The sequence below is a fragment of the Schistosoma haematobium genome, chromosome 1 (assembly GCF_000699445.3).
Source record: "Schistosoma haematobium chromosome 1, whole genome shotgun sequence".
Classification (NCBI taxonomy): Eukaryota; Metazoa; Platyhelminthes; class Trematoda; order Strigeidida; family Schistosomatidae; genus Schistosoma; species Schistosoma haematobium.
The window spans coordinates 31,016,557-31,036,441 of NC_067196.1; positions in this window are offsets into that span (position 1 = coordinate 31,016,557).

The window sequence follows — 19,885 nt, forward strand, 5'->3', positions numbered from 1 at the left end:
ACGACTCAGAATGATATAACCGACTTATGTCACACACTCACGCGTTATCTTAGTCTTCGTACCGACCGTAAGAGATCGCGCACACCACGTAGAATCATTTCTCGTAAGCGATCTGTCTCTAGACCAGAGAGACAGATAACCCCGACTGGTGCTGGTATCATAACCAGTATGTAAAGTTTTCCAGAAATTGCAGAAAACCCTGCAATTTTCCCAACACGAAACCAACTGATTCGAAAAGCAATTCGGGAAACTTCCAAGCCGGCACGCGTTAACGGCAACCGTAGCCGGCGAACAAAGCCGTCTGTTATTCGTCACAGATGTGACGACGAGAGTTCGCTACCTCGTCGACACTGGCGCAGAAGTTAGCGTTCTCCCAGCAAATCCTAACGACCGACTACACGAATCGACCCTAAACTTACAGGCGGCAAACGGAAAACCGATCGCTACGTATGGCAAAAGGTACGTTTACCTTAACGTGGGTTTACGCAAACCCATTCACTGGATCTTCGTTGTTGCTGATGTTTCTATGCCAATCATTGGTATGGATCTTCTACAACACCATAATCTGATCATCGACACGCGCAAACGGAGGCTAGTAGACGGAAACACTAATTTGTCCGTTTGCGTAACTTCTTTTACTGGTTGTAGAGTATCCCGTCACAGTTAAACATATGATAGACCCACTCTATCAACCACTACTCGATAAGTACCCTGGGATACAACAAACGCAACCGAGATTACCGTGTGTAACCAGCAATGTTACACATCACATCACGACTACAGGACCACCTGTATTTTCTAAAGCACGACGACTAGCTCCCGAAAAGCTAAGGTTAGCGAAAACGAATTCGATCACATGATAGACTTAGGGATCATACGACCGTCAAGTAGCCCATATGCATCTCCGTTGCACATGGTCCCTAAAAAGGACAGCAACGATTGGCGTCCAACTGGTGACTATCGGCGATTGAACGCGAAAACCATTCCCGATCGTTACCCGTTGCCTCACATTCACGATTTGACAGCTACCTTGAAAGGTACAACTGTTTTTCGAAAATCGACTTGGTTAAAGCGTATAACCAAATCCCTATGGCTACTGACGACATACCGAAAACAGCTATCATAACTCCCTTCGGACTCTATGAATTTTTGCGAATGCCTTTCGGTCTACGAAATGCTGCTCAAACATTCCGAAGATTCATAGACGACGTTTTCCGTGGTCTCAACTTCGTACACGCGTATGTTGATGACTGTCTAATCGCAAGTCCGGACAGAGAAACACATCTCAAGCATCTGGATCTTGTTTTCGAACGATTACAAAAACATGGTATTACTGTAAACGTTCAGAAATGCCAATTCGGAACCGACTCGTTAGACTTCCTAGGACACACTATCGATGCTCAAGGCATTCGACCTCTTAGGACCAAAGTGGCGGCCATTCTGGATTACCCAGAACCGACCACCGTCAAGCAATTACGCACGTTTAACGGCCTCGTAAGTTTCTATAGACGTTTCATACCGAAATGCGCATTACTTATGAAACCTCTGACCGACCAACTTCGTGGAAATGCGAAATCCATTAATTTGGACGACACCGCACGAAAAGCATTCTCCACAGTTAAGGAACTGATTGCTAAAGCAACAATGCTCGCACATCAGGACACCGAAGCACCCATTAGTATCGCAGTAGACGCATCGGACTCGGCAATCGGTGGCGTCTTACAACAATGGGTTAACAACTCTTGGCAACCCTTGGCATTTTTCTCTAGAAGGTTGCTAGACACCGAATCGAGGTACAGCACATTCGGTAGGGAACTCCTAGCTATGTATTGTGCTGTACGGCATTTCCAACACTATATCGAAGGCCGTGAATTCACTCTTTTCACGGACCATAAACCGCTCACTTTCTCGTTAAGCTCTTTTTCTGACAAGTACTCTCCCTGTTTCGACCATGTTCATCTGGATTTGGTAGGACCTTTACCAGATTCAAATGGATACTCTTATCTCTTAACCTGCGTAGACCGTTTCACTCGATGGCCAGAAGCAGTACCTATCAAGGACATCACTGCTGAAACAGTGGCCCGCACCTTCGTCGAACGATGGGTAGCAAACTTCGGCTGCCCTTCAACCATCACTACAGACCGCGGACGTCAGTTTGAATCTGATCTTTTCCGTCGTCTGACCACACTTTTAGGAACCACTCGCTTCCGAACGACTGCCTACCACCCACAAGCAAACGGGTTGGTAGAACGCTTTCACTGACAACTAAAAGCTTCACTATTAGCTGCAAACGTTTCACAGTGGACCGACGCTCTTCCACTCGTCTTACTAGGTATTCGCAATGCAGTGAAAGCTGACATTGGATACACTGCGGCTCAACTCGTTTATGGAACGACACTTCGACTTCCAGGAGAATTCGTGGATCCTTCATCCTCTTCAATGAACATGGATCCAACCTCCTACACGAACAGGCTTACAAACGCAATGCGTTCAGTTAAACCTGCTTCCACTCGACCTCAATCAACTGATGTTTTCGTTCAACCTGACTTACGATATAGTACACACGTTTTCGTTCGTCGAGACTCGCATCGACGACCATTCGAATCAGCATACGAAGGACCTTTCAAAGTTCTTCAACGCGAACCGAAGTACTATATAATCGATAAGAACGGAACAAACGATAACATCAGCATCGATCGCCTCAAAGCAGCGTATTTAGAAGGAAATCCTATCTACGTCGATTTTCCTTCGTTACAATCGAACGACACGACTCCGACACTTATAATACCTCATCCGACAACCAACACTAGCGATGATACTCCGAATGTATCTGAAAATAAACCTAAAACGACGCGTTCTGGAAGAAGAGTAAGATTTCCAGAACATTTAAACGACTACTTAAAAAAAACAAAACAAAAAACATTTTTTAACGCTATTACGTGTGCTTAAGTATATTTTCCATTTTTTCGCCGACATTGTGTTTTTACGCACATACGAGTGTATTTCGACATGCACTTACACTTTCTTTTTTCTTTTGCAGGACGACTGGAAAAGAACGATGCAGTTCACGAGGAGTCGAGATTTTCGTTGTAACTTTCTTTTTTTACTATGTTGTACCTCGGTCCCATATAGTAAGGAAAGACGACCAGACGCTGCTACACTTAGTAAGCTATCAGAAGAGTGTTTACCAACGACAAACTCGTTGGGTTTAAACTTCTGGCTGGCCACGTCTTAGGGTCGTCAGTGCCTCACTAGGGGGGGGAGTGACCTGTAGCGGTAGATAAATCCCCAAAATAAATAGCTCTAAGTTTTCGACATTGGATGCTGACCATATGTTTTAGTGGACTCATCTAGCTGAAGGCGCTCGGTCAGGCATCCGCACCAGATCACGTGTGGTAACGCCGTGCTCAACATCAACCGCAATCGCTAGCCAGATTGGATCAGAGAATTCCGATATATTGGTCATCGCCAAATACACTCTTCCGATCTCCTCGACTCTGTCTTTTGATTTCTCTGGGTGGGAACGAGATATATTAGGTGTTACTGGTAAAAGCGTTGTCAAACACTGAATACCTGTGACATCATCAGCCCTCTTGAGCCGTAATAGGGTCTTAAAAAATACTTCAGCCTAGACCACATGCCTTCAATATTGTTTGTATGAACCCCCGTCGTTGGATCGACAAAATGACGTTTGTGCACTACAACATGATGCACAAAACCAAGTGTCGAGAGGCGTCTATACGCCTTCGGTATAGATAATGGTGCCAGGCTGAACGTACTCCTTGATGATTGGTATTATTGTCGTTACCTGACGGTTTCTCATTCTTTGAAAAAGTCCCTTTTGAGTTGAACGATCGTAAAATCCAAGTATCTGTCAAGTATATTCACGGAAGTGCTACTTAACCAACATAAAGTACTATATGTTGTACCTACAACGAAATATAATGTCATCACGGTAGTCTGCACATCGTGCTGCAGTCATTTGATTGCCGCAGTCACAGATAATGGAACTTCTTAATAGTCTCATCTGTTGTAGTCGCTCAACAATCACCCCTTCTCTAAAATCTGCTGTAAAACGATCGAATGAGAGCATCTCGCATTGACCTTGATATTCCTCAAACGCTTCTGATTGGCTCGTCCATAAATTAGAGTCCTACCGAGAATTCTGATAAATCGGTTGATTAGGAACTGTTGTCTCACAAGAATTATGGATTTCATCTAACTCTGAACTACCATATGACTCTGCACTGTCTTTTGAAATCGTTGATAAAGATAAATGATCATCATGAATACTCGACTCAGTAGAATCAGAATTACAAGACTTAATATTAGTTGCAGTAAGATTAACATTAGCATTACAAAATACACATGAATTGCGAGCATGAAACTTTCCACATGATAAACATTTACCAAACTTCATCTCACTTTTGTGGTTTGCTTTGTAATTCCTCGTTGAAACACCTTTTATATTTACACAAGAATAGGAATCACTGTTAAATGAACGCAAGTTCGATTGACCCTGAGATTGCAGTTCATCACAACGACTAATCAAAGTATTAGAAATCTTCATCGACTGGATATCAAGTTCATTGACTGCTTCGTAGTTAATACACGCAGTTCTAGCATCTTGAAAGGAACAGTTTGGCATTTTTAACAACTCTCTTTCCAAACTCGGTATGTTAATTCCTGCAATTAATCGATCTCTCAGTTGCACATGAAGTTGATCACCGAAATTACACTTGGTAGCTTGTTTCTGCAATTCAAGGATAAATTCCCGGGCCTTTTGGTGATTTTGACGAACCATCTTATGAAACTTCGCCCTTTCACAGCACTCAAAACTGGTGCATTTTACATGACTTAACAATAGCTCTTTAAGCGTTGCATAAGGGAGTGAGATAGGTTTTTCTGGATATACCAAAGTTTTTAATAAGCTGTACGCTTTTCTCCCAATGAATGTCCGAAAATGTGCCACAATTTTATCACTTTTAACATCTTTCTTGGTCATGCTCCAGATTTCGAACTTTTCCAAGTAATCCTCAAAAGCTTCAGGAGTTGAATGAATATCTAATTTTTCCATTACAGGCTCCATCGCGACGCCAATATAATGTTTTGAATTCTTTGAATTGTATTATGAACTAGGAATCCCAGAATTAACGCAATTGAATTAAGAAGTGACACAATCACAAACGAATGTATTGTATTTGGAATTCGAACTCAAGCATTCAACAAGTACAAAGGTATTATTAGTTCGTTCAAACACCACATGTCTATTATTAGCTAGACCCCAATCATGTTATTTAGCATTAAATCTTCCGTCTTCTATTCAGTAATAAAGCAGCTGACACAGCATCTCACTGATTAGTTATTCATCCAAGTCACACGAGAGTCCATCATTGTGCAGCCCAATAACCAATCTAAAATAACCCAGTATATTTACACGTAGTAAACTATTTGTTTATTTTCTTTCGAAATATGTAGTTATTAGAAAGTGATTCTAGCGGAAATTTATTTTTGGTAGTTTCTTATCAGACTTTCTGCTCTCAATAATAAAACGGTTATTTTTCTTCAATTCATTTATGAATGTGATATAATTTATTGACCGCAATTTACACGTTTCGTAAATAAATGTTTTCAATGTAATGATTGTTAAGTTCTGAACGGAAAATAACAAGAGATATCAATTAGTTTGGACCTTAACTATCACAATAGGAATATTCTAATTATTTTCTATCATGAATGTTTACTAAATGATCTCTGCGCGCCTTACTTTGTGTTATTGTTAACGTTTTGTACAAAATTGTGATGTCAATCAGATAAACTAAAAATACGGGAACTGCTTTTAATAGATGGCTTGATACGGTATGGTTTCCATTACTACCATTTAAATCAATGTTTTGTTGTATAGGAGTAGATTGGAAGAACGCTAGGGGCGGCCAGACCAAAACATGGCACAAGTCCATGAAGTCACTGACAAGTAGACTGAGTCATATTGGTAGGTGTAGACTACCTGGTTGAGATTCGCGAGATGATAGCAACCAATGGTTAGAGACCCTGAATGACATGGCTCAAAGTCGTTTGCAATGGCGCAGGTGCATCCAGTCTTTGTGTCCTCCCAAGTTCTAATCTTCTGAATTCTTCATGTCCCTTTCTTTTTTCTCTTTCCAAATTTATTTCACTGGATTATACTCTTTGAATAACATCTTAAAACCCTAATTTTTCTGATTACAGCTTATAATTTTCCTACATCTACCACTACGGGATTTGAATCGACCACTGCATCTCTGTGTTAATGTGGTGTGGCAACTCGAACTGATGTACGTACGTATTAAGTTCTACGTTGTTACTGACTGGGCACGGTTTAAACGTTAGGTCCCTTCGAATGTGCCCGCCCTTTCGTTTCAACGACTTTGAACGGCCTGACTAGAGGCAGTTATCCCGTATTTCAATTGCCGTGGGTTGGTTGGATTGCATGAGTATCAAGTTTTTTCATATATTAGTCATCTTATGCTGCATAAAAAAGCACGAAATAAATACCAAAACCATTAATTTAGCATTCTCTGTTTTGTAGTGTACACTTTGGCTCTGTTGTTGCTTTGTAATTTGATCTTTGATCCCAACAACTGTAGTAAAGCTCAACAAAATGTCAGGTCACAGGTAAATCCTAAGTATTTATAGTATTTCCTTGGGTTATTATTGTTGCAAGGAATAATTAGTCATGTCTGTTTTTAGTGCTTATGCTCAAGTGACATTTCAGTCGACCTTACCGATGCCTTTCGAAGTATGATACTGACTGACTGACTACCATTCAAATCAACCTCCATTTTATATACAGTGACCTGAAATATGACCTTATTCGGATTATATGGATGGTTGTCATCGAAATGCACATATCGGCTATCCTCGTATGTAATTATCGAGTTAATCTACGTTAGTGAATAACGGAATTAAATAAACAAAATATGAAAATGGATTTTGAATACGCATATTCCTTGCACTCATTGATTCGATTAAACAATCACGGAAAAGAAACAAATAGGAAAGTGAGAAGCAGATTGGAGAAAGCGAACGTACGATGGTATAAAAATAGTCAGGGTTAATAAGCCAATAAGTTACAAGGTCAAATGTGACTTGAGAAGAATGAATAGATTGGTCTGTTCAGAAACTAGGATAGCCTGTGCGTGCAGCGATTTCACAGGTAATAATGGTAATTGTACAAATTGTTAGAATTGATGAAAAATGCAAATAATACCAAAATTAGTTACAAAAAGTCTATCTCACACAATATAAGTATGTAAATATCACTGAAATTCATAACTTTTTATTCGGGTTTGTTAATATTTTATTTGTACGAGTGTGCATTTTGAACAGTTTTGTACTCGACGATCAAATGATTCTTGTAATGAATAACTACGAACTACGAAAATACCTTTTAAATGACCCATTATATATTTGACTCAACTATCAGTTAAATGGAGTGAAGTTTAATGATTATTGTATAAAAATGTCATTAGTTGCCTATACAATGAATAGAAGTATATCGGACTACTAATCGGTCGGATATCAACTAGTGAAATGCTGCCTACCGTATTATGCACTACCTCAAATATACTGGTAATATCACCGGCTGTCACTGAAAGAACGAATACTTGCACGAGACATCTGAGACTGTTGAGTTGTTTCAAGCTAGGTCAATCTAATGATTCTGGCTAATATCAATCCATAACGAAAACTATCAGATTGTGTGTATTTTTCCCATAGTTAGTTATGATTTATGTGGAATCAATCTACAGTGATGTACTTTTATCAAGAGAATGCGATTGGTATGATGGAAACAACTATTATTATAACCAATTGTACTAGTGATTGTTTTACCGTACTTTTTTGTTTAACTGTACTAAAAACATACATTCTTCCCTTGACTGTGACCTTGCACCCTCTCGGTTACGCTCAGTAATTCCACTTGTACTTCCTCGCCCGACCTCGGTGTTCTACCGATACCACGAGATTGCCAACAAACATATCTTACTACAACCGTCAACTGCCTTCTGGTTTTTGGCCTACGAAGGGATCCAACCTAATAATTGGCACGAAGTCGCAGTGTAGTGGTGATCATAGTCAACCGTGACTCGACGCCACGCTACAACGCTACAAATCTCCCCACGAATGTTGCTTACTTTCGGAAATTTAAATCAAAGGTTGTTGTAGTGTATATGGTCTCAATGAAAGTGAAAAATTGTGTTCAGCATTCTGCGCTGGGTTTTGAACACGCTACATAATAGCCCTCGTTGGTTTATATAAGTTAGGAAACGTCATAGTAAGCTGATTATAGAGGAATTGTAGCGGTATATAAATCCCCAAAATCAATTGGTCTCCACGTTTTCGACGTTTGAGGCCCACCGCATCAGTTTTAATGGACTCACCTAGCTGGAAGCTCTTGGTCACGTATCCGCACCAGATCACGAGCTGGAAGTCGTGCTTTACATCTACAATCGCTAGTGAGTTTAGGTTGATAACTCGATATATCGACATTCTATCAAATAAATCTCCGAACCCTTACTCTTCTGATTCGACTGCGTTGGCACATGAGTAACACTACTTTGGAAATGCGTAACTATTTATAATTTGTGAGTAGCTCAACAATGTATCATGATTTCCTAAATCAGGTACAAATTAATTTTAAGTTCTTCGACTAAATGTTGATAATCAGCTATTGTTGTTAAATAGCAGTTTTCATTAGACTGCGAGGAGAAATAAACACATCTCAATTCCTCAAGTGACGTGAAATATGGCTTCAACGAAAACCTAGTAACAGAGGTTTCTTTTGGTTTCAATCTGAGTTCTGATTAACATGTGGTGATTCGAAAGAGTTTGATGAACCAGCGCTTTTATTTAAACAAGATGCTATGCCCCACCTTTGGCACAATTTTAATACGACTGACATATGTTGCGGCGGAACCTTCATTAAGACTGCTGAAGAAGACTGACTAACCTATCTATCGCCAGTTAGGCGGTATCTACAACCATAGCGAACTGCATATCATCTTATGTGCTTTTCGATCAACAAGACCAAATGAATTAGATCAAAATTTAGTCATTAATCTAATATGTGTATATAATTTGTAGCATCAGTAAAATAACTGACGTGAATAAGAAGTATGGTTCACCCATAATTTGGAGCTTTTTCTTTTTAATAAGATATCCTTTTAAATTTTGAAAGTGATAGGTTTCTCGATTAACAAACCGACAACAAAAACGGCAACCGCAGAAAGCCAAGTAAACTCGACCTTGTGAACTTGTAGCGGTAAATAAATCCTCAAAATAAATAGCTCTGTAAGTTTTCGATATTGGATGCTGACCAGATTAGTTTTTGTGGACTTGCCTAGCTGAAGGCGCTCGGTCAGGCATCCGCACCAGATCGCGTGTGGTAACGCTGTGCTCAGCATCTACCGCAATCGCTAGCCAGATTAAATCAGAGTATTCCGGTGTATTGGCAATCGCCAAATACACTCTTCCGATCTCCTCGACTCTGTCTCTTGATTTCTCTTGGTGGGTACGAATTGTATTAGGTGTTGCAGGTAAAAGCTTTGTCAAACACTGAATACCTGTGCCATCTTCAAGCTTAAGGATCTTCGTTTATAAAGTTATGATGTCTTACGATGAGAAGCAAAACGCTTTAAAAATCAATTCATTCACACCTCTCATGACAACCAAAACAGCAATAAACATTGGAACATGGAATGCCTACATAATGTGACGTGCCGAAAAGATCGTCTAACCAGCTCTAGAAATGAGGCAATAAAATTGCTATGCTTGTAATGTATGAAGTTTATTGGGCTCAACCTAGACAGAAAAGACTAACTTAATGACAGGTACTGCTATATTCCGGTTATGGAGAAGAAAACGCTCATCATATATGGAGTTTCTCCATCTCTGTCAGATCAAGTACAATATGCGCTGGTACGGTTGTAATCTCATCTTTCTGGGATCATTGAAGTACTCACATAACAAAAAAGGAAGAGACCATTTTTATGGTAGACCTGAATGCCCTGACTAGAATGGAAAACGCCTGGTACTAACACATTCTCTTGAGACGGACTTGGAAAAATAATAAGAATGATGAGAGACTGCTAGATCTGTATAGCCTCCTCTGAAAATGCGTTTTGAGAAAGAGGTTCTCAATAGCTAGACAGGCAACACTACAAAAGGTTGATATGGTCCTCCTTCTACATGATAACCATTCCAACGTACCTATGATCAACTTCAGTAGCGAATCTAACGAGAACAACTAGAAGGAGGGGTGATTACTAGGGAGAGCAACTTGAAGGGGACTAAATAGGTACCTCTGAACAGCCTGGACACTAAAAGAGCGCGCGCAGACTTCCCTACAAATATTATTCCATAAAAAATAACAGAGTTTAAGGGGTTTTAAAACAAACTAGGAATCACAGAGCACTTGGGTCAGACAACATAAGAGTTGAAGTCAAATAAAGAGGTGACTAAGGAGACGTTCTACTTATTGGTTACGAAGATGTGGGAGCAAGTAACAGTACCCGCTGCATGACACTTGATAAGGAAGGTATGAGAGAGATGGGTGCTTTATGTAGGCACCGTAAGTGCTTACCGCGAACGTTCTTATACAGATGTAAAAACAAGAACCGTAAAAGCAAGGAGAGTATTCGTAGTGACAACAACACTGTATCTTAACTACAAGATACTATAAGTTCAATTTACCCTTTTGGCGTTGAATGGTGAATGAAGTATAATATAGGTCTATGAAGATCAATGAGAGAAGACCAATGAAATGACATCTCTCAGTCGTGCAACAATGGTGTTCTTTGCATCTCTTTCATCATTACATTGAACTTGTTTTACTGAAGAGAGTACAATTATTCTTCAAAGTTTCTTTCAAAGCAGAAAGCTTTTACTCCGCCATAGAGCGACTTTAGATTGACGATTGTCTGACCTCGACATAAGATGGTAAAAATTGGGCTATCAAAACATGGCTATTGAACTGGAGTATGTGAGCTCTATTGGTCCGGTCTCGTGGATAATCTATCAATACTGACCAGTAGTTTTAAATCCAGGACATTCAAACAATTATAAACTTAAAAAGATGCATAAATGCTTAGCACGGCCAGAATTCTAACAAAATTATGCCGAGATTGGATCTGGCGAGTAACATGGACGCGATGCAACTCTGGAAAATATTTGGAAGACTGTACTCAGTGTAATACTAAAGCATAAACCTAATCATTGACGCTCCAAGATATCTTCACGAATGCACTGTTGTTCACTTCTATTGGTTTATTCTATTTAACGACCCTACTTGGGTAGCATATTGTCAGTCAACAAATGTTGTAATTTGTAGATCATGTCTGTAAAAATAGCATCTACTTGTCCTGGTAGAAATATATTAGAAAAAAAGCGAATCGAGCGAAGAAATTTCTTTTCAAATAATTGAAAAGAAATTTCTTCGCTTTATTCGTTCCTTCTTTATTTACGAAATGTCGAGATGGGAATTTTCACTATATTGAAGGAAACATTATTATTAACGGGCTATTACTCAAAGTTTGAAAGAATTGAATGTCTGCTACTATTTGCCAGCATTCCAGTGCAGATAAGTTCACTACAGCGGAAATGATTATTGTTTGTTGAGTATCACTGACAGTAGCCTGTGATGTTGATTCAACATTGTCGACTGCATCATTGAACTTATGATCAAATTTTAACAATTTTCGATATTTTGAATGTACTGTAATTGGCTTGGTAGATTCTACATACTTGCTATAACAATTGAAGCCTACTGGGAGGGTTTTCAAAAGCTCGTTGCTTGTTGTGTTTGTTCTAGATGTAGCATCAGAATATCTCACGCGTTTGACTCTCTGGTAGCTAGGTAAAAGGAACATATTTCACAATGACGGATTGTAATATGTTAGTTACTTCATGCTTCCCTTGTAATTTTTAGGATAAAAGGAATCCCAGTAAATTTCATAAACGGATAAATCCTTTGTCTCAATTCCAGGGATGGTCGGCACTATAAGGAGATTAATGCCAAAATCAAGAACACACTCTGGAAAACAAACAGACGTCAGGACTAGTGGCTGTACGTCTGATACAACAGTACGCCTATGAACCATTGTAATTATCCACTCCCCACTGCCCCGAAACGATATATTTCTCTAATACCCCGTGTTAAAACCTTTAGAATTATGGTCTACTTCGTTCTTGGTACTGCTACAATAATAGACCTAATCCTAAAATTGCAAACTTGTCATTACGTGAAAATATAATCTATAAGGTCTTACTTGGAAGTCCCGTTATTGCCTATTCTGACTCGTCGTACGTAACAATCAGCAGTATAATGTTTAGTGTTTCTAAATGACACACTTAGACTGGAGATAGAACAATATGATTCATACAAATAAGAGATAAGTTAAACAAAGATGATCACACCTGCGAGTTTGGGCAATGGCATTCAAGTGAATCTCGAATAGATGTTCCCGTGTTCATCATTGTTGACCTTCTCTTCGTTTTAGGCGTTGAACATCTATTTTTCCAGTTATCTCATGTTCGGCTTTGAGGATTATGTGGATAGGACCAATACCATTACAGACCCTTACCTGCCCTCAACTGTACTTATACTGATAATCCGTCATCAATATGCAGTACTCCCAGCGGTGGATCAAAGAGCTGTTGATTTCTCTGTGAGGACCCAGGAAACGTCACTTTATTTGGTCATTTCCTCATGCTTCTTTCCAATTAGGTCCACTTGGGTTGGTGTTGTTACGAAGAAACGCATTGTTGGGACCAACGCTTCTAGAATGCTTCAGCCAAATATTTTGCTTGTCCCAACCTTTCAAAATACCTGGGATTTGATCAGATGTTAACTGAAGCTTAATACATTCTGTCTAAATAATAACAACTACACTGGCTTCATCCTATCGTGATATACGGTATGCCTACAAGATGACCTCGAGGCTGGTCAACGAAGTTACTTTTAGCTTCCATCATGAAGGTTCCAAGCACTCATCCATTCAAAACTGATCACGTACTATGTAGCTTGATTCACTGCGTATATAATGAGTCGTGCCCTCAAAGATCCACCCTCAGTGACAAACAGTCGAATGATTGGAGTGCCAGCCAATTCCCTCTGTGCACGTAATTATGTGTACATTCAATCTTGGGAACAAAATTAATTTGTCTTGAGCTATAACTATGGATTTCCCTTGGATAGCCTCCTCTACCCAAGAGCTTCATCAGCACCATTATAAATGGGCTCAATGAAAAACTGTTTACGGCCTCTAGATGCACAACCATATAGTTTCGCCAAACCTCCATCTTGGTGTGATGGCCCTGAAGTAATCTACCCCTTTCGATAAGAATGGGTGATTATCATATTTTACTTTACTGGGGGGGATAAAGTGTAATTAGTAGTTGAACAGAATATGTGTTGCTTTTTTTTGTGACAACCTCAACTTCCCACCACTATTTTAACAGCTACGTTGTTCATCAGCTCCAAAAATACCTATAAGTCGATTATAATTATCCATTTAGTCTCCATATGTCACAATAACTCACGATAGTTATGAGAATGTAAATTTGAAATTGTGTGCTTCGTAGCAGCATGATAAGATGTTTCCTGTCCTTAACCCAGGAACCGCATTAAAACTGACCACCTACTCACAAAAAGCTGTCTTTCACCCGAGAACTCAAACTTCGTAACAAGGAGTTCATTATCCCTGTTTTCGTATCAGTCTTAGATGAAAGAAACAATTTATTCTTGTTTCAGAATCTCGTCCCTTGGACAAATGGAGTCAAATCTAAACAAGTCAAGTGTTACGCTTTGACTCTAAACACACTTGACTGTAAGGACAAATCAATTTTACTACACCGAATTATTAGAAGGTAACTTTAAAGCCTACTTAGTCAAGCAATTACCTTGAGTATCTCAATCCAATCTGAAAAGTGATTTCTGGGTTGGCCAACACTAGGTGCTCTAAAAACTAAGTGGATAGTAGCTCATATCTTTACTTTCAGTAGTTGGGAGTTAGAACCTAGTTTAACGTCAGTGACTTGTCACCACACTTAGGTCTTTCTAATAAATGTGGACCTTCCGTCTTCCTCGTCATTGAAATATGGGAGTGGAGAATTCCCACTATTTTGTTTGAAACTCTTCAACCTATCTATGGAATATGGGACCTATCCATCTGCATGGAAAACATCTCATGTCACCCCTAGATTCAAAACAGGATCATATAGTGATATTGTTAACTATAGGCCAATTAATTTAACATCCGTGCTATCAAGAACCATGGAAAAAATCATCCACAAACAACTATTATCATTTTTACTTCCGGCTAGTCTGATTGGCCCACGGGTTTGTGACTAAACGCTCTTGTTTCACATCGCACCTGGAATTTTTGGATCAAATTACTCAGAGAAGAGATGTTGGTCAGTCAGTGATAATTCTTTACTTCGATTTTAGTAAGGCTTTCGACAGTGTCTCACATAAAATTCTTCTTCTAAAACTCTCTTCATTCGGCATACAAAGTCCCCTTTTATCTTGGCTCAAATCTTTTTTGGAAGAACGTAGCCAAATCGTTCGCTTTGGATTTTTCTACTCTAAACCTGTGAATCTAACCAGTGGGGTTATACAAGGAAGTGTGATTGGTCCATCACTCTTTCTCCTTTTTATCAGTGACGCGTGCTCCCCCTTTCAGTATAGTAAATCTTCCCTTTTTGCCAAAGACCCAAAAGTAGTTTATTCATTCTCTTTTCCCACCAAAGAAAGCTATATTTCAGCGGTAATTCAAGAAAAAATAAACAGTTTGTACGAATGGACTGTTTCGTGGAACTTCCCACTTAAGGTTGTCAAAAGTAGATTTCTTCACATTGGCCGCTGCCTTAACCTCAAATCACGCCAGAATTTTTTTGTTATTGGCTACTCAACCATGTGGAACAGACTGCCAGTGAACCTTTGTTGCAGTGAATTTACAACCCAGTTCAGAAGTCCCCTTGATGATTTTCTTTCCGAAAGTGGATTGCGTCACCTGTCGAATATCAATGTGTCTAATAATGATTTATATAAACAAGGCCCGTCATCCATCTAATTGACTGAAAAGCAAAGTGTGACTTTTGAAACTTTCAACGTCCATTTTATTTTCATTCGTCTTAATATATGAAGTCTGCATATATTCGTATTTATAATTATTACTGTTAATAATATCGTTATTGGTCCATCGACACATTGGATATTCTTTCCATCTCTTCTTATCCTTTTAAACGTATTTTATTCCTAAACATCCAAAGTCTATAACTAAAAACCAAAAAAAATATCCTATGTTACACTTAAACCAATTAACTTCTGAGATTTATATTATCTTCACCACATATATATGATACATGGAAATTTATATTTGATCATCCTTTGTAATTAATTGTGAATTTCGTGGCATCATTCCAAATTATTATTACACAAATGTCCATGCTAATATCAGGTTTCGCTCCGCATATTATTACATAGATCCACATGTATTTATCCGAGTGTACTAAAGGATTTTTAATCATTGGTTTACTTCAGAGGTCGATATTCATAGCACACTTATTATTATCATAGTTGAGTCCTTTCACTAAGTGTTCATTTCTTTCTTCTATTTTTTTTCTTCTAAATAAATATTATTATTAAAATTCCGAACTTTGTAATTAAGACAATAACTTGTGTTGCGCTTAAATTAACTTCTCAGATTCGTTTTATCTTCATTTCGCATATATGTTTCATACATATTGATATTTGGTTATCCTTTTCACTTAATTGAGACTTTCGTAGCATCACTTTAAACTATGACTGCACAAAAATTTATTCTAGCGTCATATCTTACTGCAATAAGAAGTTATTTTTTCTTAATTATTTTCTATTTTATTTTTTGTACTAATTTGACGATACATGCATCGTCGTTTATTCTTGTTCTGTGTTCATAAACACGCTTATTAAACTAGTTGCGTATTTCACGTCTCCTTTATTTGTATTCCCCTATTTTGTTCCTTTCCTTCTTTAAACTCAATTCACTATTCTATCACTTACAGAGCACATGATTTATTATTATTCTATTATTATTACTCTCTTTTTTCAAATATGGGAAATATAATGCCATGTGTGTATTATTGCATTTTTGAAGAAACCCAAAATGGTTTCTTCACAACACTTATGTACCCATAAGATGTTTGTGAATAATAATAATAAGTATGATTTATTTGAATGCTGGTTAAATCATAACTGCCGAACTTCGAGACCATAAAGGGGATCCAAATTTTGGGCGAGACTCTAATTTACGGACGAGCCAATCAGAAGGGTTTGAGGGGTTTCAAGGTCACGGCGCAAACTTCAGTGCTAAATGCTAACGTACGATCGATTCACAGGAAATTTCGTGCAAAACGTGATATTTGGGTGACTGAAACGGAGAGACTATAATTTGTGGACAAATCAATCAGGTATAAGATAACAGATCTCGGATTTTGGCGCAATAGCCTTTCATCCATTTGGCTAAATAGAATTCTGGCATTATAGCTGATGTCAGTTCATGATGAAAACCCCATATATAATTCCTAACTGAGGCAAATTATGACAATTATCGCGAACTGGATAATAAAAGCACCAATAACACTGGCTGAAGCCAGGTATTACAATATATACAGATATTTAGAGAGCGTACAGATTCCTACATAGGCTTGCTTATGTGCAGCGTGTCGTCATCCACAAGTAGCATTTTGTGCACTCAACAACTGGAGTGCACATAAACAATATTGAAGCTATGTGGTCGAGGATGAAAGAGTTCTTGCTAACTTATCATGGCTCCAGAGGCCGACTATTTTGTAGCCGTATGGATGATTTCCTCTACTGCATGCATTACGATTTTAGAACCTCTGAACCTTCTTCTGACCTTGACAAGTTTTTGAACCACGTATAAGAATTGTATCCACTGTATTTCCTTGGTTTTGTATAAAATATTTCTACTCTATACTGACTGTTTGCTGATTGGCTAATATGTCTGAAGGTTGCTTAAGATTCGTTCAAGGTTCGTCCATAAACTAGAGTCTCGACAAATTTTGTTTAAGCACGGCTTCTTATTTTCCAGAGGAATGTCACGGACCAACAGTTTGATGCTGATTTATTATGCAAAATACCTCTTTAAATGGTGTTTAGAACGCTGAATTGGCTTCACTTCCTACCAAGTAATTTTATTACAAGCAAACTAGACAATTCGCCAAATGCGAGGTCTGCTCAAGACCCTATAAAATCTACAAAAATGGGCTCAACTAGCTTCGACAAAAACGGGCTACAGCCATCTATTTATCAGAATACTGATTTTAGCAATTTATAACTACACATAATCCCGTAGTTTCAGCTTCTTTCTGAACTACCTTCATTTATAGAGTTCTTTATCCACTCATATCTTCTTTGCACTTATTTTCTTTAACATATTAGAATGCTCTTGCCTAATAAGTACCTCAAAAAGAGAATTAGACTGAGTAGTCAGACCTTAACTATTCCTCCATGAACAATGTCTGTTCTGCCTCCCTTCCTTTTTCTTATTATACCCTGTTTCAGCCCCCTTGAGATGTGCCACCGAAAACAGATATGGAACGGGTGACTTCGTCCTGCATCATCGCCAAAGCCTCAGATATTCCAGAGGGATATCAGATTGCGGTTTCTAGAAGCCCCCAACTCCACATGGGTCTATTCTCGACCATCAGCTGCATGTCGCGACGCAACCTTCATTAAGCGCGCCAACTGTGATATTGGAAATACTATTCTTACTAAAACCGTCTACAATCATATCTTTTAAAATATCAACCCAGCTGAGTAATTTACTACAGTGAAAATCGTATATTTTGTAACAGTTTGATCTTGTCTGTTAACTGGCATGCCTCGTGTAATAAACTGTTGTTTGAGAATAAATCATTATTATTATATCATTAGTTTGCTGAAATCATTCATTCTGTAGGTAATTTATGTGAAAGTCACATCATTGTCTACACTGACTCGCCCTGTCATAATAATCAGCAGTATGATGTTTAGTGCTTCTGAAGAACACATTTGGGATAAGTAGAGAGTAATTTATTCGATACAAAATGCAATAGGTTGTGTAGATAGTGAGCACGCCTGCATGAGTGCGGCATGCCACTTTGATTAATTAATCCCACTCTCACCACTGCTGCCCATCTCTCTGTGCTGAGTGTTACATACCAATTTTCCAAGTTGTTTCATTTTCGGCTTAGAGTATCGTGTGGATGAACAGATACAACTACAAACACAAGTTGTTTTCTGTGCTGTCATTATCTGCATCAGATCAGCTTGAACATTGCGGCTAATGGCTAACAAGAGATTCAGGAAATATGACTTGACTATTTCTAGGTGAGTAAGGCCTACATTTAAGTTTCCTGTTTTGTCCGATGCTGGATTTATAGATTGGACACATTCTGCCAAAACAGCGGCCCATGCCTTCGTCGCGACGCACTTCGACGACCGCTCGAGATGGCATGCGGAGGACCCCTCAAAGTCCTGCAATGTGAACCCTAGCACTATACCATCGATGAGAACGGAACTAACGATAACATTAGTAGGGATTTTTTCATAGCGGCTTGTTTAGAAGAAAACCGTAATAATGTCGAAAGATACAACTCTCACGATTACGATATCTCACTCGATAATCGACAATCGCGACGATACTTCAGTGTTATCTGACAAACGACTTAAAACAACGCGTTCTGGAAGAAGACTAAGGTTTCTAAAACACCTGAACGATTGCTTCACATAAGACGCTACGTAACACTTTCTTACGTTGCGTTGAAAAAATTTTTTAATATGTTCATGTATATTTAAATTTTTATCCCAAAAATAAGATATTTTTTGTTAATAATGCGCTTATAGGTGTATATTTTCTTTCCCACAAAAATTCATTCTACGAAAATAGTTTCCCCACGGCCCTGTATATTAAATAATGACGACCAGACACTTATGAACATGGAAAGCTATTAAAAAAGTGTTTGCTAACGAAAAATTCGTTGAGTTTAACCTTCTGACTGGCCACGTCTTAGGGTCATCACCTACCCACTAGAGAGAGAGAGAGTGATCTGTAGAGGTAAATAAATCCCCGAAATCAATTGGTCTCCACGTTTTCGACGTTTGATGCCCACCGCATCAGTTTTAATGGACTCACCTAGCTGGAAGCTCTTGGTCACGTATCCGCACCAGATCACGAGTTGGAAGCCGTGCTTTACATCTACAGTCGCTAGTGAGTTTAGGTTGATAACTTCTCGATATATCGATATTCTATCAAATAAATCTTCGAACCTCTTCGCTTCTGATTTGAATGCGTTGGCACACTTCGATTATAAAGGTGATGCTGGTTGAGGCGTTGTCAGAATCCAAATATTTGCGGTATCTTTAAATCCAATAATTATTTTAGAGACCACCATGCACGTACATAAGTAGAAAATGACGGTAATCAAATGTATTCAAATTGATGTGCCAACTAAGAATTCCTGAAACTGTGCAATTTAAGGCAAGAAGAACTGGATGAGCACAGCAGGATTTATTGTTTTCGGGGTTCTTAACAACCGTACAGTCAAGTGCAAAAGCAACTTCAGCTAGTAAAAATGCCACAAATATACAGGAGGACCACCGGATATATGGTAGCAAATAGAGCTTATCGTGTTAAAAAACATTGTTTTCCATAAGACAATCTATTTAGGTGTGGGATATGTTCTTGCTAATGACACTTTTGGTCTTATGTTGATAGTCATTGCAATATTGTCACCTTTAAATTCAAGTTGAATAAAACCAGGTTTTCTGGGGCTATTATTCTTGTGTTTTCTGTATTTATCA